We start from the raw sequence: 23525 nt of genomic DNA on the forward strand, positions 1-23525 counted from the left end.
TCTTTTCAAGTCTTTTATGTTTACATGGATGATAGTGGATATCTAATCACTAAGCTTTTTGGCTTGCCTATCTCTGCTCTAATCTATGAAGATTGGTCTGCAGGTAATCTTGTGCTCCTTATTTATAAAATCCTAGGAAGACATATGCAATGGTACATGAAATCTTCCTCTCCAAGTTCAGGTTAAAGATATATGACTTTAAGATTTTAAGATTTCTCACAAGTCAGCATCTGCAACCAAGCCTGCCATTTCAGTTATTCTATATTTCTCTTTGTGCATTCTCTTCTTGTATCATTTTTAATTAAAATGACTGTTATTACTATTAAAAATTTTAATAATTGATAAAATCTAAAAGAGCCAAACTGACATGGTGAGAATTTTACAAAATAAGGACTTACCATGACTTCTTTTGGGTTCTGAAAAGTTAGACATTATCATTTGAATGAAATATTTTCAGCTTTGTTTCTTAACAACCAAAATTTTACAGACCTACCTCAATTGCAGAGTTTGGAACACAACTGAATTTTGATTACTCTACTGTGATAGAAGGAGATTTTCTTTTCACTCAACACACTTGTTTTGTTCCCGCCATCCATCCAGGTTTAAGAGGTGGAGTGTTAAGGAGAAAGCTGTCTTTGGGAAAGATACTATCAATCTAGCAATATCTTAAAGTTATACCATGAGAAGTAGTCAACATCAGAAGATGGTCTGTTTGTTTTATAAGTTGATGTTTCCAGAATGGGAAGGACTTAAGGCTTTGTGACAGATCTGAACAGCTCCTCAAAGACAGAACCAGGAACAACTTTCAGAGTCACAAAGACCTGACATCATTAAGGTAAAAAAGATAGGAACCACATACAGAAAGTTGGGAAGGACAAAGGAAATTATGGAGAATGAAAAGAGAAAGAGAAGATAGCAAGAGAAGGGATTCCCAGATGTCCATAAGACAGAAATTTGATTCAATGCAGGATGGAAGGAGAGGGTATGATGAAAGAATATCTGAGAAAATAAAATTTTAAATATATATATGTATGTGCATAGATATAATACATACATTTCTAAATGTTTTTATCATCCTCTCAATTTTACAGTATATAAATAATAATCATCTTTTTGGTAATTTTTTTTGGTAATGGTGTCATCCTTCTAGATATTGCATATGTAAATTCAGGAAGACATCAGTACCAATATTATTGACTTGTCATTTTTATTGTTTTTAAAAGAAGCACCTCTTTTTCTTATGGAAAATAAAACCCAATTAATTTGGGTTAAAAAGCTACAATAAAAAATTAATTCTGGCCTCCCTGTAAATTCAGATAGAATAGTTCTTACCACATTAAATACTTCCCAATTAATTTATTTGATTTTTTTTAATGTCTATTTATTTATTTTTGAGACAGAGAGAGAAAGAGAGAGAGAGAGACAGGGGAGAACATGAAGAGAATCCCAAGCAGTCTCCACATTGTCAGTGCAGAGCCTGACACAGGACTTGATCTTATGAACTATGAGATCTTGACCTGAGCTGAAATCAAGAGTTGGACACTTAACTGACTGAGCCACCCTGGTACCCTCCAATTAGTTTATAGTACTTACAACATGTTATAAATTTATAAAAATCCTAGAAAACTCATCTGAACACTGATAGTCCATCTGGAATTTTTCATCAAATATTTTTTCAAAACTCATTGCCCAACAGGTATATGTTCTTACACAACGTAGTCACTGGTTAGAATTTAGATCGATGTATTTTGTGGTCTTTGAATCAGGACCATCAAAAATATGATTTTTTTGTTTAGAAATACTTCAATTTCTAAGAAGTAGAACTTGTCACATTTCCTTACCCTACATTTTGGCCTCCTTCCAAATCCTTCTAGTTGATTCCTTCTCCTAGTTCCCATCTCAAGATTTTTTTTGCAGGTATTTTGGAAATAGTCATATATTTAGTGTTTTAGACACAAATGAAAGTAATAACAAAAAGAAGGAGAATGAGAATAATTGCTAACATTTACTGAATTCCTACTATGGACTATGCAGCATGCTAAGCACTATGTGTGTATTATCTTATGTAATCCTCATAGTTCACTGCCATTATTATCTCCATTTGGCAGCTGATGCATCATGCATAGAGAGGTTAACTTTCCCAAGGTCGCAGTAAATGGTACAGCTGAAATATGCCCCAAAACATCTGAATCCACAGCTTCCACTCTGAATCATTCTGCTGTTCTAGGACAAACAAAGCAAAAAAACAAAACAAAACTTTCATTAGTTTTATGAAACTAATTTAAAAGATTTTTAATTTTTTTTAAGTTTATTTATTTATTTTGAGAGAGAGCGAGCAAGTGGGGTAGGGGCAGAGAGAGAACCCCAAGCAGGCTCCACAATGTCAGGGTGGAGCCCTATGCAGGACTTGAACTCACGAACCATGAGATCATGACCTGAGCTGAAATCGAGTTGGACGTTTAATTAACTGAGCCACCCAGGTGCCCCAAAACTAATTTAAAAAGTTTAATGATTAGTTAACATTACTTTACTACTTTGCCAAAAATTATTGAAAACATTCAAAAGTAACTCATGATCAAAGTGAAGATACACTTTCCACTTTTATGCTTGTCCCTACAAACTGTACTCATTTTGAGTATGTTACAAAGTGTTAGTTTCATTGAACTGAAAACTACTTTAGCCAACCTCTATTTGACTGAGTTGCCAGAGAAACTGGGTTTCTCCATGTCCCAGTGAATTATCTTGTTGTTGCCCACAAGACATTAACTCCTTATAACTAATAATGAGCTTTGCAATATACCTGTGCCCATTAGCTACCACCAACTGAGTTGTATACTCACCAAGGATTGTTTTCAATTTTGTTTGTGTATTTTTATTACAATTATTAAATTTAACGAAATATTATGTAAGGTAGTAACTGAATGAATATGGAGTTTCTATGAAAATTAAGTTGAAAATTTTTTGAAAAACTTAATAAACCTGAGTTTCTAAAAAATAAAGAAAAATGCAATCGAATTGAATTAAATATGAGTAATACATCTACAAAAGGATGGGAAAAATAATAAAACTGTGAAAGGATTCTGAATAAAATTGCTGCACAACTTACACAGCCATAAAAAAGGATGAAATCATTCCATTTAAGGTAACACGATGGACCTAGAGGGTATTATGCGAAGCGAAAGAAGTCAGACTGAGAATATAATACAAATACCATATGATTCCACTCAAATGGAATCTAAAAAAATGCATAAACAAAAAACAGAATCAGAACTATAAATATAGAGAACAAACTGATGGTTGCTAGAGAAGAGGGGTTGAGGGGTTAGGCAAAATGGAAGAAAGCAAGAGGGAGATACGGGTTGCCAATTACGGAATGAGTAAGTCACAGGAATAAAATCAGAGCATAATGAATACAGGCAATGATAGTATAATAGTGATATAATGGGACAGGTGATAGCTATATTTGTGAACACAGCATACTGTATACACATGTCAAATCACTATGTTGTACACGTAAAACTAATGTAACATTGTGGGTCAACTATACTCAAGTTAAAAAAATAAAAATGCTGCACAACTTTCTTGCTCAACTTTCAAGGTTTGTTTTTGGAAAGAAGGAAAATCCAATCTGTTCCACCTGGTCCTACATCATCTAATTAGTGAGTAGACTTATATACTAATAAATTTTAAATATATGTGTATCATTTTTAAAAATAATTCCCATTTTTACACCTCTTTAAATTTCCTACAGACTACTGAGACCTGATTGTTTCAACTTCCACTGTACTTTTGAGTTAAAATTTATTTGGAACAATAGTGTTTTGAAATTTTTAGAACAAAAATTAAAAAAGAATAAGAGTTACTGAAGTACTGTTTATTTTGGACTAGTCATAAAGAAGTAAAAGTTAGTGGACACAGTTAACCAGTATTAGTTGAAAAAAAATTTTTTTCTAGGATCTTGACTTACCCACCTAACATAAAATAGAGGGGAAAACTGAACTTGCCCAGTAACATGATAAGATATACATATTCTCTCTCATCAGATATTGATACAAACAAAAGGAATCTTCTTAAGCTGTTTCAGTTTTTTTCCAACATGTTGTCACTAGTCTTGGAGGTAGAATCTGGACTTGTGTATGTGTGCTCCAGACGGTCATTACTGAGATTGACCAAATACAGAGACCTATGTAGTCATGGAAATTATGAGCTAAGGGGTGTTTCCACGACTGGTGGAAACTTGGTTCTGAAACTTTATTTTTCTACTGGCCATTGTTTGTTAACAGGTTTATATGTCTATAAAAACAAAGGCTAAAAATATTTTTATAATCATAACTCTGCTAACCATTGACAGCTTCATGCAGCAGTTAGTTTCAGTCCCCAAATACATGTTTGTTCCACACCTGACTTTCCTGCACTCTCAGACCATTTTAGAAACTACACCACACTGCCTACTGTTCTACATTTCCTTTCTAACCTCTTTATTTTACTTGTTCCTCCACTTGCTTACAAGTGTTTTTATGGGTACATTCTCCTTCTTTACACTATCTTGAGCTCTCTGTTATAGCTTCATCTAATTAAAACACATGATGTTTTGCCTCAAAGAGGCGATTAACAACTGATAAAGAAAGGAGTGTTTGTAGCTAAAATGCTACAAAGGCAATTATATTGCAAAAATAAGCATCAATATGTTGTGCACCTTAAACTTACACAATGCTAGATGTCAAGTATATTTCAATAAAAATAAGAAAAAAGATTGGCTTGAAAGAGTAGGAGAAATAAAATGTCAGCAGACATTTTTGGGAATGATCAGTATCTCAGTTTGCCTAAAGTGCTGGGCTGGATAAGGATAAGGATAGGTAGTATGTGAAAAGCTAAGGCTGAAAAGGCAATGTTGGAGCCAGATTATAGTAAAACAAATTCTACTTTAATGAGAAGTTCATCTAACTGCATATACTTTAAAAATATGAGAAATTATAATTGAATCAAAAATTATGCTCCTTGGTAACTATAAACAGAACAACTCTTTTCTTCATAGCCAAGCACTAAAAATTAATAACGAAAGTAAAGATAAAAACATATCTGGTGTTTAGGCAAATTTAATTTAGGTCAAGTTCCAAGATAAATAAAATCAGTTTGTTTAACTGGCAAATTGTAATAGTCTCTCTTCTCAATATTCTTGTTGCTTCTCACATTTTAAAGGAGGCCCTGGATCTATACCTGTATCTCTTCTGTGTTTCTTTGTTTCCATCTCTGCAAAATGGGGGGCTTAGTCATTTTCCTCTATGGCATAGGATAGAAAACCCTACAGAAAATGAGTGATTTACGTGTCTAAAAAAAAAAGTTTCATAGAATTAGTAATATTATCCAGTATCATTTAACTTCAACCTGAAATGGGTCAGTTCTTGACTTCCACAAAATCTTATAACCAGTGGACATATCTTCTCAAAGAGGAAAGTTCTGAGTATTTGCTGGACTTCCAAAGATCATGACTTTTTAGGGATAGAACTTGAAACCAATTAATAAAGGCAATCTATGTATTGATCATAGAGATTAGAATATGACTAATGCCCTGTAATTTCTTTTTTGGTATTCACATACCAGACTATTGTTTAAAAACCTTGATTAGCTATTGTTTTTATTGTCGAAAGGAGAAAATTTTTAATTTGAATTTTTAATTTTGTTTTTTTAGCCTCTCCCTGTTTCATTCTGTTTCATGACTCTATAGCATCCACCAATCACAGCATTCCAGAAAAGGCCGAGGAGGTGGGAAAACAGTGTAGAAATCTGTTCATCACACAGAGGATTCTGGCTTTCAATTTAGCATAATCACCAATTTCTTTGTAGAGCTCAGGTAAAATGTCACTTCTTCAGAGAAAGTAACCCATGCCAACTCTGGTCACTTGCCAGCTCCTTATCCTGCTTGGGTTTTCTTCACAGCATTTTCTCCATATAAAATAATAGCTTATGTTTACTCATTTAGTAATATAATAATAAATATAATAATAATAATAATAGCTAATTTATTGAGCTCCTAATATGAACAAGGGACTGTTTTCAAAGTTTTACATGTACTAAATTATTCAATCTTCATGTGCCCCTGTGAAGTAGAAACTAATGGTTTCCCTTTTTAAGAGATAAAAATGAGCCCTGAAGTTTCAATAACTTGCCCAGGTCACACAGGCTGAGCTGAGCTCCTTCCAGAAAGTCTGGCTCTAGAACCTGGCTCCCCACTGGAGAGTTACTCAACCTCCATAAGTGCAGGAGTTTTTTGCTTATTTTTTCCACTGATATGTTTCCTGTGGACCTAGCACAAAGAGGTTACTCAATCAATATTGTGTTTGTAGAATGAGTGAGTGAGTGAGCGAATTAGATACTGAAAGTGTGAGTAGAGAGAAATTAAGAAACAACTTAACTCCATAAAGCATGTCACACCTACATCAGCAGCATTCCAGAAAATTCAAATTAGCCAAGACAGCCAGGGTCTGGATGTGGGTAATTAGTTAAATGTAACAGGGGAACTGATTTTGTTCTGAACTTTTAAAATTATTTTACTCATCTTTATCTGAAAGAATGTTCATGTTGAAGACTTTCTCCCTTTAGCAGTTAATGTCACTAATCTTTTTTGAGGCTTTTTGATACAGTGAGCATTCCAAGGTCATAAATGTTTGAATTTTTCAGTATCACCTTTATTTGTAACCACAGAGAAGGAAAGCCTACATCAAAATCTTGTTTCTCATATAAAGTAATATTATTCCTGTGTCAGGAAGATCTGAGTAAATGTTTGATTAAAATGCTGGAAGAGGTGCTGTCGGTAAAAACTGCTAAACCATAGCATGCTGTGCTAAGAGACACTATTCTTAGGAGGAGGTACAATTTCCATTTAAAATTGTTGGTGATGGTTTACGTGCATAATTTGAAGGGCAAGCTAAAGGACAAAGCAAGAAACTTTTGGAATAAAATGAACTTGCATAAATTTTACTTATACATCTGCTTTCAAGGGGAATGGGAAGTGAAATGACAAATTTTTGCTCTGATTTTTGTAGGTAGACCAGCGTTTGTTGACTGTATATATATGACATAATTTGAACCTCAATCCTTAAAGTAATGGTTTGCTTTCAAATGTTTCAAATAATGCTGTCATATTTAGGGACATTATCATCTTTGGAAGACTGGTAGAACTTGGGGCTCATGCCAATTTCAGCCTTTGAAACATTACTTTTACTAGAAAAGTTCTGTAGAACAAAAATTAGTCAGCTTATGAAAAGCAGAGCTACTCATACTGAAGTCAGAAGGAGAACCAAACACCCCATCTGCTCACTGCTCCTCTTTCATGTGGCCTCTGCAGAGCTTGAGACACCATAAGTAAGGCATCACTGTGCTAGCAAGATAGACTGGCAGCCATTTTCCAACATGGAAATGTTTATGAAGCATAAAATCACACAAATATCTTTTAATGTTTACCTATCCTTACAGCACAGAAGCTGACTTGAGTGAAGTATATCTAAGACAAAATGATTTTTTTAATGTTTTTAATATTTATTTTATTTATGTTTGAGAGAAAGAGAGATGGTGTGAGTGGGGGAGGGGCAGAAGGAGAGGAGGACAGAGGATCTGAAGCAGGCTCAGAGCTGACAGTAGAAAGCCCGATGTGGGGCTCTCACTCTCAAACCGTGAGATCATGAGCTGAGCCGAAGTCAGATGCTTAACCGACTGAGCCACCCAGACACCCAGACAAAATTATTGTTCGTATCTCCAGCCACTGAAAGCTTTATAAAAACCCCACCAAACTTATCTATATTGTAAAAAGACCATGTTCTTTGGAGTCAGAACAAGCTATGATTGGCGTCTACCTCTAGTACAGGACCTGACACACATTCCATACCCAACAAACTCAATTCTGTTATAATCTACTTCCGGAATCACCTCATCTGCCCGCAGCAGATGCCCTCTGTCCCTTCTTGCTCACATCTGTTCCTTATGAATTACTCGCGCATTCCGGCCTTCACCTTCTGCAAGTTCCATGTCTTTGCCTTGATTCCTTTTACATGAGCTTCTGCCTTGCAACTGTCACCAGAAAGTGCACCTATCCACTTCAGTTCAAAGCAATACCAAATAGAAAGAGGCAGGTGCTTGAATTTCTTATCGTCTATTAATGTGGTACACTTGATTCTTTTCCTTTTTGTGTGTAAATTTATAGGCTTTCTTAGACTCTCTGATACAAACATTATTCTCCTCTTCCACAACATGGCTGCAATTAATATCAGACCTATCCTCTCTACTTTTCACAAGACATGATTTCATCATCTTTCTTAGTTTTGTACTATTTGATAATTATCTTCCACCCCAACTAAATGGTTTTGTCTATGGGGGAAAAAATCTTGTGACAATGTGGTGTCTCCTGGAGTTGGGTAAAATAGTGGCCTGTGACTGTCTCACTTACCATTTTGTTGTGTATAAAGCAGTGAGTATACATTTGTTGAAAAGGAAATGAATGAATGAGTATCTCTCTGCTCTAAAAATTATTAAATAATTCAAACTCCTCCTTCCTGAAATCTCCAAATAAGTATGCTCCTTCAGTGAAGTCCTCTAACAATTCCTAGTTGTCCCAGAGTACATTAAAACTCATCAAAAACTTTACATGGCTTTTGAAAGACCATGTAGGGATAATATTAATAATAATAGTAACATATTAATATCTTATTTTATATTTTCCAAGGCACTTTTATATACATGACCTTTTCTAATTCTCAAAATAATCCTGTGAAGTAGATATACAATTGTTTTATTTTTAGATAAGAAAATTGAGGCTTGGAGAGTATAATATATTTACCTTTGATGTCAATCTGGCCAGTAAGTGACTGGGTAATATTAGAATATAAGTCTCTTTTCTAAATTCTGTATCTTTTCATTACATTAGCCTAAGATTTTTGGCTTAAAACAAAATAATGTTAATAAATAGAACAGGATACAATAGAATATAATTACCAAGATCTCATAAAACTAATAGCAGATAGAAAACTCAATGAAAAATTTACTTATTGGGGCACCTGGGTGGCTCAGTCAGTTGAGCGTCCAACTTTAGCTCAGGTCACGATCTCACAGTTCATGAGTTCAAGCCCCGCATTGGGCTCTGTGCTGACAGCTCGGAGCCTGGAGCCTGCTTCGGATTCTGTGTCTCCCTCTCTCTCTGCCCCTTCCCCACTCATGCTCTGTCTCTCTCTGTCTCTCAAAAATGAATAAAAATTTAAAAATTAAAAAAAAAAAGAAAAATTCACTTATTTATTAATTCAACAAATTTTTATTGAGCATCAACATGGACTAGTCTCTCATTAACATGCTGGCAATACAGAGTGAAAAAGACAAAAAAGGACCCTGTACTCATGAATCTTACATTCTAATGAAAAAAGAGCAACATATGTAAAGCAGATTACAAATGGACAAACACGTTCTTAGCCTTGTGTTAATGCATATGAATCGATATGAAGAGTATGAGTGAACAGGTGTTGAGAAAAAAATGACAGCATAAAATGGACAGTAAAAAAATAATAATAAGCTTTAAAAAGAGACAGAGAGGGAGGGAGAGAAAGAGCTTCCCCAGAACAACCATAGATCTACTGAGAGTTGCAATTACAGTGAATGGGACCACAAAATGTATACACTCGTATCAAGTTCCCCCCATGATCATTTGTCAAGATTAGAAGATTAGAAGATTCAAGATTAGAAGATTAAGAATTAGAAGTGCTGAATTCTTCAAGATAGATCTTGAGTACCCAGTGTATGTTTTATTTCGGGTAAGTCATGTAACCACTCTCTGGACTCAGTTTCCTCAGTTTTTCCAGAAAGAGTTTGTAATGTCTTTATTTTTATTTTTATTTTTATTTATTTTTAAATTTGTATTTGTTTATTTATTTATTTACTTCTGAGAGAGAGAGAGAGACAGACAGAGAGCAAGCACAAGGGGAGAGGCAGACAGAGAGAGAGACAGAATCTTAAGCCAGCTCCAGGCTCAGCTTGGAGCACAACGTGAGGCCCGATTCCACAGCCTAGGATCACAGCCTGAACTGAAATCAAGAGTTGGATGCTCAACCAACTGAGCCACCTACGCTCCCCTCAACATCTTTAATACTTGATACAAAATAATCATATTTATGGCTCTTATTTTATAATGGCATTTGCTAATACTGAAATGAATTGCTGCCCTAAATAGAATTCATTGCGTGTTAAACTGAAAACCTCATTCACTCTAGATTAGCATTGATGTATACATTTTATGTGGCAGATTGAATTAGTAGCCCTAGTTTTTCATTTCTCTGTAATAAGAATTTCTTGTCATGTACTTGCTAGGGTCTTATGGTGGGCAGGCGATGCTTCCCCAAACAGGTCTATCTTGGCAAGAGGATTAAAATGGGATTGGGTGCTCAGGCTTGCCCTGTTACACTTTTGCTGTTGTCTTGAGAATAACCTGCTTTGTGTAACCCACTGATCCCACATTAATGAGAAAGTGGGGCACACATGAAACCAACCAAATCAAACCCAGCAGGCCTGGCTTAGAATTAGCCGCACCCACTTTGCAGACATGTGAGCAGTAAGTGCATATTTTTGCATGTCACTGGTATCATTTCTTGTTCAGCATTGTTTTGACAACAGCTAATGGGCGAAATGTAGCTTTTTGCTGCAGTGTGAGGTAGACTTATTCTAATTCTTGCTCAGCAGCATATCTTTTACATGTCTGCTAGGATTGTTTTCTTAACTAGTTTCCTAGTAAGGAAACTCCAGGAGAAAAAGAACCAGTTTCAAAAATACATTTGTACAGTCTTCCAGTGTTTAATAAAGAGTAAATTAATGTCATTCATGGATCTTTATTCTGTAGGTCAGTACCACATGGGTTCTACTTAGTGTTTAAATAAATCTAAAAGAAAACTGGCTTTATTTATTTATTTATTTATTTATTTTTCTCTATCCCATCCCATTCCCTCCATTTGCAAGCAAAAAGCATTATTTTTCCATTCTCCTTTCTTCTTTTATGACCCCAAAATAGGAAGGGATAAAAGTACTGTACCCAAATCACATACTACATGCTGCACCTACTAATTTACACAATGGTGAGTTTTGAGTTAAATAAATATTGTTTAAGAGCCAAAATAAAATCCATCATTTGGCATCAAACTAATGCCTGACTGATATTCCGCTAAAACTTTGGGTTCCCTTGCTCCACAAACTTAGGCTAGCATTCTGAAACTGTTATTTGTGGTGAGAATGGTATTCTACATCAGGACACCAGTTTTTCCATTTTTGATATTCAGCCCTTTTACTTTATGATCCATTGCCTCACAAACTTGGGAGACACTAAGCTGGCGTGGCATGAGGGAGAGGGAGAGAGGGGAAAATAATTTAGAGGACCGTGAAAATCAGAATGACAAAGAAAACAAACAGACATCAAGTGAATTACTCGCCCTTATCTTTCTCATTCCACCCTTAATAATAGCAAAGGACTAAATGAGATTGTATCACATTTGCAAATTTTAATCTCAAATGTTTTATTGTCTTTCCATATATTTGCTAAATAAAATTCTCTGAAGGTTGTTCATCTATTTGCAGGCTTGTATATAATTTAAGTTGCTCATTAATATTTTAAGATATTGCCTGACCATGAAAGCACTGACACCCAAAGCAGTGGCTACAAGAAGAAAGAAAAAATGAATAAATAGTCAATCTACTTCAGACTCAAACTAAAGATTGCTTGCCAGAGAGTTAGCAAAGATACAAAAAAAGTTTTAATATGAAGGATGTGGAAAATAATGAGTGATCAGTTTAGTATATATGCTTATGTCTATGACTGCCTGTATTTTGAAGATGGGATAAATATCCTCCATGTTGCCCTGTAAGAATGTTATTTTACTGTGATCTGATTGGCTAAATAATTATTGTATCTGCATTCTAAATAGATTTTCCCCAGCAAATGTTCTGTATATATAACTGGAAAACTTCCAGAGGTCCTTCAGAAGAGGGGAGAATTTATTTAAAAAGCCCCAATCTTGATGCACATTCTCATTTGTCTTTATCTAAATTCAGGTCTCTGGATCATTCAAAACTATTCCAAACTGACCTTTCTTACGGAGAAGGAGCTAAACGGGACCATTTTAGTGTCAAAATATTTAATAAATGTTTATGGAACACTCACTAATTCCAGATATATATACTGGGCTCTGGCTACAAAGTAGGATAAAGTAATGAGCAAGATATGCATGGCCTCTGCTCTCATGAGCACTCACAATCTAGTGGGAAAGATCAAATTAGAAAGTTAAGAGATATCACATAGGCTATCATAAATACCGAAAGGATCCCTGAAAGAAACAGAGTGAAGAAGGAATCTTCTTGGAAATTCACCATCATCAAATCCTTAAATTGCCAGACTTTATTTGGGTGTCTTTCTTGACCCCTGATGGATACTGAGGTTTTTCAAGTATTTGAAATAATTATTGTGATCTTTTTATGATTTCCATCATAATTTGTTGATTGGTCCATCTGCATATAATGTGAAAGGTAGTATCACTGAGTCTTTGTGGTTTGGGGTAACTAGCTTAGGGTATGACTTACATCTTTTCAAAACTGTTGATGTTTATATCTTTCAAAGTCTACAGATGTTGTCCAGACTGCAATTTGTTTCAATCTTTCTGAAAGCAGAATGCTCATTCATTGGTTACTGGCCAAAAGTATGTTATTTATTTAAAATAGTATGTACATAAAAATATGCTAACTTTATCCCAGGACACTAGTAACTGAATCACCAACTTTTAAAAAAATGTAGTCAGTTGTTGTTTCTAAAACAACTGAATGATTTTCCCTAATCATAGTGTGGGTAAGGATTGGCTTTATTTTCTCCCGTCTTTTGAAGTTCTCATGAGGGAAAACAATGTTTTGAAATGTTATCTGGTGATTGTTTATTCCTTGTGATTCTTGCTGCCCTGAAGTTCTCCACCCACTGTATAAAGCATTTTAACTTCAGGAATAGGGCAGAGGCCAACCAAAAGCAAAGGCAGTGTAGTTCAGATTTTGATTTTTAAAGCTTACCCTTAATACTGTCTTCAGAAATGATAATTTTGATAATCCATGTTCTGTAGAAAAAGAAAATAATCTTCTAAATTAAAATAATCAAAGATGATGATGATGATGATGATGATAAAGGTGATTTAAATAGCCACAAACACAGACTGCCAACCAAGGAACATAGGGTTTTTACCATAAGCCACACGGTAAGAAAGAATTTGTATTTTGAGATACTTCCCATCCAACAGAAAGGAGAACATCCTCAGAGCTGGACAGAAATGTCTAATGGAATTGAAAAGCATGCATAGCCTTCTGCCTGTCCATGAACATGTGCATGTGCCACACACACACATACACACACACACACACACACACACACCCTTCTCCCGCTGGGCTGAAATCCCAAGATACAAGGGGATCCTTTCTCAAAAGACTCAACACAGAACAAGGTCAGGTGGGGACTATACCTGAAGCTTAGAAGGTCAAATAATACCAGCAATGACCCACAGGGGATTGTAACCAGCTGGGTGATATTGTCAATCTCCCCAGGGAAAATCACTCTGAATTATATTAATCCAGAGGGAAAAGCATGAGTTATACCAGACATGGACTCTTCAACAGAGACACCATGACAGCAGGTTGACACGGGAGCCAGTCAGGGACAAATATCTTTTACCAGCCAGAGAAAAAATAAATAAATAAGCCCAGCCTATACTGAGTTTGGGCCTTGAGAGAAGGACAGGTAAAGGGGGAAGGGGAGAATGCAGAATTTGACTCAGGGACTAACTTTACAAGCTAGAAGGGACTGCAATGCCTTAAAAGGGTAAGATTACCTCCTTCTACCATCATCAAGGGAAGATTGAATTCAGTTATTAAAAATAATTGAACTTTCACATATATGACTTCTAGTATATACACTTAAATCTGTTACGCTTAAGGCAGTAGTTTCATCATGCTGTACCTTAGTTCAAGTATAAATATTTTTTTTTAATTTTTTTTTCAACGTTTATTTATTTTTGGGACAGAGAGAGACAGAGCATGAACGGGGGAGGGGCAGAGAGAGAGGGAGACACAGAATCAGAAACAGGCTCCAGGCTCTGAGCCATCAGCCCAGAGCCCGACGCGGGGCTCGAACTCACGGACCGCGAGATCGTGACCTGGCTGAAGTCGGACGCTTAACCGACTGCGCCACCCAGGCGCCCCTCAAGTATAAATATTATAAGGGGGAATGCCAGGGTCTACTCATAGAGTGCACTCATTCACTTATGATATTCTTCAAAATATATCTTCCACGAAAATACCAGTTTGAGTCTGTATTGTTCACAGATGCATCTCTGTTATCTGGAACAGTGACCCACATATAATGGTTTCTCAATAAATGATCCAATCCATGATTTTTAATAAATAAAATTGGAAATTTATTGTTTTATATTACTTTATAAAAGAAGTCCCTAAAAGATTTAAAGATCTCGAATTTTCAAGGTTTTATGCTGGTACTTTTGGATTACTCCTGAATTTAATGTGAATAACCAGTCTGACGAAAAATAGTAAATTAGGAAGTGCTATGAACTGAATTGTTTTCCTGCAAATTTTATATGTTGAAGCCCTAGGTCCCTATGCAAGTGTATTGGAGATAGTGCATTTAAGAAGGTGAAAAGGTTAAATAAGGTCATAAAGGCAGAACCTATCCAATAGAGCTAGTGTTCTTAGAAGAGGAAGAGGCAACAGAGTTCTCTCTTCACATGTGAGGACACCAAAAGAAGGTGATGTTCTACAAGTCAGGAAAAGATTCCTCACTAGAGCCCACCATGCCAGCACTCTGATCTTGGACTTCTAGCCTCCAGAGCTGAGAGAAAATAAATTTGTTGTTTAAGCCACCCAGTCTATGGTATTTTGTAATGACAGCCTAAGCCAACTATGACAGGAAGTGATTATTTTTGATACTAAAAATCATCATTGCAACCTCTCTAAAATGAAATAGTAACTTCTTTGATATGTTTAAAAATGTGATCACTTTTCACTCAAATGCCAAGATCATGTCTACAACTACCCATAACTTTCATCAAGCCAATCTCACTTAAGGTTCTACTATATATCCATCCAGCCCCTGAACTAAAAACTAAAAAAGGCTCACCATAAAAATAGTTGGTAGCTGACATCCTTGAAATTAACATTTTGTAACTCAAATAGACATTTAATGGTCAAACACATGTAATACTATAAGTAAACAAATCTAATTTTCAAAGGTATAAAATTTCTAATTAAAAAAGCCTTGACCTTGCCTCTTCTTTGCCTTATGATTATGTAAAGTTTCATTTTCATTATTATGTCAATTTCCTACCTTCTCTTCCCACTCCCACTGAGATTTTCTTAAGCCTTTTCTTTTCATGTATTATGAATAAACTCAGTGCAGTTGTCTGGGATTTATTCCAAGTAAAGAACAATGAAACTTTAGCTTTTGATTTTTATATTCATAAGTTGTTTTTGGAAAGAGACCATTTGAGAAACACTAGTAGTAATTGCCTGCTATGCGGAGTTGTGAAGGATCAGTACCCACAATTGCAATTCACTTGAAAGCAAAGCACCAGGAGCCCACAAAATGCTTTCAGTCTAGTGCCAAACCTAAATTTCATTCTCTGGAAAGAACTGTTCCTTCCACTGGAAAAGACAGATACCAAACTGAGAAGCTTTTTCTATGTTTGTTTTGGGAATGGCTTAGTCATTGGGCCCTAAGTAAAATAATTCCATTGAGAAGGGGAGTCAGGGATGGAGAATATTGATATTAATTTACACAACCGAAATCTTTGAAAAAACAGGTTATATTACAGTGACAAACTCTCTCAAAATCTCAGTTGCTTACAAAACGGATTTATTTTTTGCTTGTGGAATTTATCACAGATAAACTGCACTTTTCACTCCTCATCTTCAAATGAGAAACCAGGCTAAGGAAGGAGGCTCTCCCTACATTTTGCTGATTATAATGGCGCAGGAGAAAGAAGAAATGGCAAACCGCACATTGACTCAAAGTTCATGCTCAGAAGTGACACATATTACTTCTCTTCATTTTATTGGCCAAAGCAAGTCACACTGCCAAGTCTGATGTCAATGGGTCGGGGAAACATAATCCTTTCTTTCAGAGGAGCTTCAAATAACTGAGAACAATAACACAACTCACCACAACACGTTCCTACACAACTAAATTCCAAATTATGATATATTCATTAACAAACAAATATAATTTTTTATTGAATGCTATTCTACTATGAGGAGGATGAAGAGGAGGTTGTCATCTACTCTATTTTCATTAACTGCCAGGATCAACGAGAAGATTTTATATGTGTTATTTCATTTAAATTTAAGGTATCGGTGCATAAGTGTTCCCATTTTAAAGATGAAGTTAGTGAGGCTTAGTGACATTAACTTGTTCTGTGTTGCATACCTAATAAGTGGAGCTGACTCAAAGCCATTATGCATATGAACTGTAAAAACTTAACGGCTTATATGTGTACTTGAACTTGTGCTCAAAACTACTTTACATTTTTTTTCTTCTTTCTTTATAAACTAGGTGATCTCAAGGTACAGTGACAGAGGTCCTCTGAGTAAAACACTAGTCTAGAGCCCACAAGAGAATGAGGATAAAGAGAATTAGTCATCTCAAGTGTGCTTAACAGCACAGTACTGTCAAATGGAGACCTGTCCATCTAGACCATGAAAGGGCCCAGGGCAATGAAAAGTTGATGAGAATTATTCCTGACATGTGAGGTCTGATCCTTTAAAGCTAAGCAGAACTAATTTTATTATTGCTATCATTTTTAATTTGTTTACTTGACTTTGGGGAAGGGTGACTAACTGCGAGAGAGAAGACATGGTTTGTCTTGATAGTCTTCTGAATTAAGAAATTAATTTGAGGGGCACCTGGCTGTTTCAGTAGAGCATGTGACTCTTAATCTCAGGGTCATGTGTTCAAGCCCCATGTTGGGGGTAGAGTTTACTTTAAAAAAAAAGTTAATTTGATTCAGTCTATCAGAAATCTATTGGCAACTAAGAAAAAAATCCCACAGCGACCTAAATTTTCTTTGTAGACTTGAAGAGTCCCCAAGAGGCATATGACTGGTGCTTCCACCCGTGCCCTCAAAGTGACGACAGTGGCAGCATCCTATGTACACACATAGAGTTAATACCAGGGCTAAAGCCAATGATCCAATCTGAAAACAGTAAGTGGTCCTGAAATGCTTCTCATCGGTAAATCCACAGGTAAATCCCTGTATGGGATGGTAATTTCCCATCGTTAAATCCATCGCTTAGTTGTTTGGTTCAGTTTGGTTTGGGTTTGTTTGGAATACCTTAAGGTGCCTCCTCTCTCTTCCTTTCTACTTTATTTTGAGGAAGTTGTTCTGAGTGTGGAAAACAAGTGCAGGAGACTCTCCCACTGATGGTTACCTTTTTCCCAGGCCATCTCAAAATCTTATGTTCACGTTGTTTTTAACAAAGCAGGTGCTCCCTGGAACCTCTGAGGCCTTTATGAGCATTTGAAGCAGAATAGACAGAGTGGTCTCACCTCCTGCCTTAATCTTCCTTATGATTAGAATTTTCCACTTGTGTTATAAATTTTTATTAATAGTGTTCTCCACTGTTTTTAAATAAAAAGTTGTATGTGAATATGGAGATCCAATGTTCTTGTTACAGACACAAATTACATGCATAAACAACATAATAAATAAATAAACAATAACATAAATTATCTGTATAGTCACCAAGATTGCTTATTTCTAACTGAGGTGTCACAGCACCTTAATTGTTAAAATTTGCAATGCCTCCTGAGTCTGTACAAGGAATATTTTTCATTTGGGCTCTTATATGTTGACCTACTTACTATCTTTGGCATGTCCCCTGCTTCTTGTTGTTGTCCATTAACCACCTGCTATAAACCCACTGCTACCAGTGGGCAAGAAGACACCTACTACTCCAGACCCAGAGAGTGTTTTACTAATCTGTTTTACTTTACCTTCCACCATTCAGTCTAAAGAAGATTGAAAAGAATGCTTCCTTCCCTATCCCAAAAGATGCTTTCACGTACATTCATGGCTTTAAATCACTGAGTGCAGGTGCATGCCCACAATCTTCAGTCATATAAAAGAACTAAAGGCTCAAGTGTGTTAGGGTTTTCCAGAAAAGCACAGTTGATAGGATATATATATACATATATTTTATATACGGAGACTTATTATAAAGAATTGGCTTACAAATTATAAAGTCCAAGAAGTCCCATGACCTGCTGTCTGCAAGCAAGAGACCCAGAAAAACTGGTAGTGTAGTTCCAGTCTGTTTCCAAAGGCTTGAGAACACGGGATGCGGATGGTATAAGTTCTGGTGCAAGGGCAGGAGAAGACCAATGCCCCACCCCACGCAGAGAGAAAAAGGGTGAATTCCTCTTTCTTCCACATTTTGTTCTATTCCAGCTCTCAACAGACTGAAGTAATGATGCCTGTCCACACAGAGAGTGCCATCCACTTTACTGAGACGGCTTATTCAAACTCTGGTCATATCCAGAACCAGTCTTAGGGACACACCTAGAAATAATGTGTTATCTGGGCGTCCCATGGTGCCATCAAGTTAATACATAAAATTAACCATCACATCAAGTAACCTAATCATTCAAAAGTGGGAGTGTTTAAGTCAATAAGAAAATCCATTTATTATAATTGCTGAGCTTTTTAAAGAATTCTAACATATATTGCAGATGAATCAAAGATTCATTTTCCAAAGCCAATCTTCTGTAAAATCAGATAAAATTTTTAAAAATTAAGTAAAACTATTTTGAACATTTATTTTCTAGAAAAAGATATGATCATCAATAAGAATGGCTCCTTATAAATGGAATAAAAAATATTTCTTCTGAGTTTTTTGAATTTTTAATGTCAAGAGTTTTATAGAGTGTGAATTTTTGAGTCATTATTTAATTTATGTCTTTTATTACTAGGAACAAATATTTCATTTATATGAAAATCTAGAATGTAGTAGAAGAAATTTGTAACTGAGAATTTTCAGAGTCAGTGTTCATTTATCATTTCCTGATGCATTATATCCATTTATATATATATAACAACTTGTTTTAAATTAATATTAGATCTTTAATGTACACCTGGATATCACTGACTGAAATAAAGATACAAAATGCTTTTTGACTGAGTTCTTTTTATTAAGATTGAAAAATGTAACAATCTTTTTAAGAGAAATACAGTAAGTTGAAAATATGGCTTTGGATGTGAATATTCTTGTGAATTTTACCTACTTATTTCAACAATCCTATATAGTAATACAACAAGACTATACTGATAAGTGGAGTAAAAAATTGAAAATCCCCAGATTTCAAATATTTTGTTTCAGCCTACACTATAGCTCAGAAACTATGATCACTATTGTTTGAAAAGGAATAAAAACAGAACACTTTTATATTATTTTTTATAAAATAATATATTATATATATTACTTTTTATATTACTTTTATAAAATAATTTTTTATTTATAAAATTTACCTCTATCTATAAAAGTATTTTATTAATACTTTTAAGTGAGACAAATGATACAGATTATTGATGCTACTAAAATTTATTATGCATATAACTAAATGCTATCAAAAGATTCACTTTCAATGTATAATTCTTTCATAAATTTCATGGACTTTGGGTCTATAAATAGGTCAAAGGAAATCTCATTGCATTCCTTTTCCCTCCAAAACACAAAGCCAACTCCACATTACAATTTTTTCTTTGAGTAAAACTTGGGATTCAGAATTATCTCAGAGTTGATGGTAAGTTTATTTAAGAAATTTTCTGATGGTTCCGATCTATCTTTAGTAGGTCTTGTTTGGTCCTTATTGAAACTGACTTATCCCTCATCCCTAAAATAAGGAGACTTTAAGAGAAACCAAGTGTACTTTTTAATTTTTGAAAAATGTTTGAGCCATTCTTTTATGCAAATAACAGATACAGGCATGAACAGGTTAAGAAGAAGGGAGACTGTTCTTGATATATCTAAACAACCTCTTATGAAATGAAATGAAATGAGAATATCCTATGCAGATGACACCAAGAAATCCAATAACTGACAAATCACAGGTTCCCCTGGTGGAAAATATCTAAGGATCACTAGAAAGGACTAAATGAGAAAAGTTGAAATGGGCTAACACAAGCTCAGAAAGCAAAGAACAGACCTGTGTAGACAGAATGCATACTGACAGCAGGATGATAAATAGATGACTTTTTCATGACATTCTGTGACATCAACAATCATGCAGCAGGACTTTGATTTTCATCTCCAATTTCCCCACTACACAAACATGCACACACATACACATCCTCATGCTTCTGCACTCAAGCTAGATGTATTTGCAGAACCAAATACATATGACTTTTCTATAGTCAGGATATCTTTAAATAAAATAGACCAAACAAGATAACTTAGAAATATACTCTGAATTCACCAAAGCGATGGCTGGTTGGTTCACTTTCTATCTAAATGTAGAATAAATGTTTCCTAGGTGTTCTCCTAATATCTTAATGACAGTTTTCTGATAAACCACTAGTGAGAAAGAATCTTTATAGATTCATAGTTTATGACTATGAAATTCAACCCTACTGTAGAAATACAGAAATTAACTCATTTTGCAAAGAAGGACAACAAGTCAGAAACTTGCAAAAAATTTAACTAATGAAACAAATAAACAAATTACCTCACTATCTGGAATTCCTGAAATTGGATTTTTAAAAAACCTATAGCATCTGGGTTCATGGTTTTAATTATTAAAACCATTTTGCTGAAGTGAGTTGCATACTTTGTAATCAAGAGGATTAAAATATGATGCTTTTGGAGGAAGTGAGCAAAACAAAATCAGAGAGCAAGATGTCTTCTTCTTTTTACCTGTGAGCCTCACTCCTTGTTGTTGTTAATTTTTTATTTTTAAGTAATCTCTATACCCAGTGTGGGGCCCGAATTTACAACCCCAAGATCAAGAGTGGCAAGCTCCACTGACTGAGCCAGCCAGGCGCCCCCTCACTCCCTGTTTTTAAGTGAAATAATGTTATAAATAATTCACATTCTAACCTGCAAGTATCTTTTTTTGTGTCTGGTAGTATCTAGACACATCCTGAAGAGAAGGTTTGTGGGAACATTGATCCTACTGAAGGTTTCTTGTATTTGTGGCATAGTTTGGGAATTGGGTAAACATCTAGTGTTGGGGAGGCAGCAGAGATATTGGGGATTCCAGGCTGATATTGAGAGGCAAGATATGCCAGATAGAAATGCAAAGGGAAAGGGAGAACACGTATTCAACAGCACTGGACTAAAAGGGTCCTTTGGGGTTTCGGTGTAAAGAGTTACTTCCTTGGAATCACTAAGCCTCATTGCATTACGTAGCTACTGTAAAACACAATATACAGAGAGGGACTCAGTGAATGGAGGGCTGTTCCCACTTCACCAAAATCCTATATTGTGCACCGATATTTAGTTCTCATTTCAACTTTGGATCAAGAATGACTAAGTAACTATTATGTACAGTGCAAGATGTTTGATGTTTGGGGGATTCAGAAATGAATAAGCCACAATCCTCCCCTTGAGAAATTTTTGATGTGGGAATCAGGGAAAATATTAGAAACATTTCTACAGCATTTACTTTTTACAAAGCACAAAATTCAAATGCATTCTCTTATTTAAGCCCCATAACAACCTTGTGAAACATCTCATGTACTTTTTGTCCCATTTTATTGATGGTTCAAAGAGGTTAAGAAGATCTCCTAGCATTTAAAATTTTTTTAAAAGAAAACCCAGAACTAGGGTTTAGATTATCTAAAATTGGAATTAAAAATTGACCATTGCTTTCTCCCCCCCGATAGGTGCTGTGTGTGTGTACAACCATGTGTGGTTAATAGTTTTTTTATCTTTCCACGGAAACATTCATGAAAATATAGAGACACTGCAGTTTCAATTGTAGGAAAAACAAAATTAATAATCTAAAATTTTCTATATTGTAAAGGGATTTCAACTTACCAGAGGTCGGGCTTTAAAACAGAGAGAACTTTGTCACTCATCCCCTAAGGGATACCTTTAGCTAAGATACTCAGAGCTCAGTACCTAGCAAGCGTCAAGGAAGTAACCTCTACAATATCTTTCCACATTTTATAGGGGTATATATACTTTTCGAAGTTTTCATGCCATGTAATATCATCTCTAGCATTTCCCATGAGTGCTTTATTTCTGCATGCACTCAATGTAACACCATCTCTAACATCCCCCACGAGTACGTGTCTTTCTGCATCCACCTATCTGCAGCCAACATTTTCTATAAAGTCACACAGCTAGAAATGAAAGTGAACAGTTCCAAGTGATGATGTAGGGACTTCCTAGGACATTAGAATTGCAGCAGGAGGGTTGCCTAGGTGGCTCAGTCAGTTGAGCATCCGACTCTCAGGTCTTGATCTCGGGTTGTGAGTTCAAGCCCTGTGTTGGACTCTGTGCTGGGTGTGAAGCCTACTTAAAAAAAAATTGCACTGGGAAAGAGAGGGACACAAAAATCCAAGAGAACAACATATCTGGAGATTGTAGTTATTCATGTACTGCTTCTAGGAAGAAAGCTCAATAGACTGTTTCAAATTGTCCTTGCTCCATGAAATATATGGACAGAATGTCTTCCAGTTATGACAGAATATATCAGCTACTGATTCAGAGGATATATCACATTTTGTGTGATAGAAACCCAGCCTCTCCGAGTATGTCATGTTCTTCTCGGTGATAAGGGGTATCATGAGACCAATACATCTAATGGACATTGCTTCTTTTTCTGTAAAATGAGCTCCATCATTAGTCACAGTGATATGTAAAATATCATGACAAAGAATAGGAACTCAACAAACGCACAGAATTTGGTGCTGGGAGAAACATAATAAAGGGAAGTCTATATTAAAAAGTAAGCATCTATTCCAGTGAAGCAATTCTCTACCCCTTCCATGTAAGAAGGGGAAGAATATTACTAAAATCTTACCAGAAATCTAGCTGGTCCAGGCAAAGGATTGTGTGTCTTCAGAGGCTCAATGTTCGTCATAGCTGACAGACTGGGTACTCATATAGGACAGTAGCCAGTATGGTGAAAGGGAAGTCCATGTTATTAAACTTATGTATAACCTCCACCCTGCTACCATAGCCACCTTGTCCATGAGCCCATTGTGCAAACACTGGAGAAGCTGGGGAAAGAGACTGAGTCACATCCACAGAATGGGTCACCCTGTAGTCCTACTATTGATACCCATTCCTGCAGTAGGTACTCAAGGAGAACATTCACCTGGGACACACATAGTCTCACACTCTGTCCATTCCAACTTGTCTACACATTACTTATTTTGCAGACTCCTTATCACCGATCCTCTTGTTCCTTCCAAGTTACTTCCAGTTTCAAACCGACAGTCACCACCAATGAATACATGCAG

The 23525-nt window shown here is 35.6% G+C and overlaps 1 protein-coding gene across 1 annotated transcript in view; it reads right to left on the minus strand.

Annotated features, from left to right (window-relative positions):
* LOC123596411 overlaps positions 1-23525 on the minus strand; it is a 183808-nt gene that overhangs the window by 91516 nt on the left and 68767 nt on the right. The gene's annotated exons all lie outside the window — the stretch shown is intronic.

Source organism: Leopardus geoffroyi, chromosome B1 (genome assembly GCF_018350155.1).
Source record: "Leopardus geoffroyi isolate Oge1 chromosome B1, O.geoffroyi_Oge1_pat1.0, whole genome shotgun sequence".
NCBI classification, from domain to species: domain Eukaryota; kingdom Metazoa; phylum Chordata; class Mammalia; order Carnivora; family Felidae; genus Leopardus; species Leopardus geoffroyi.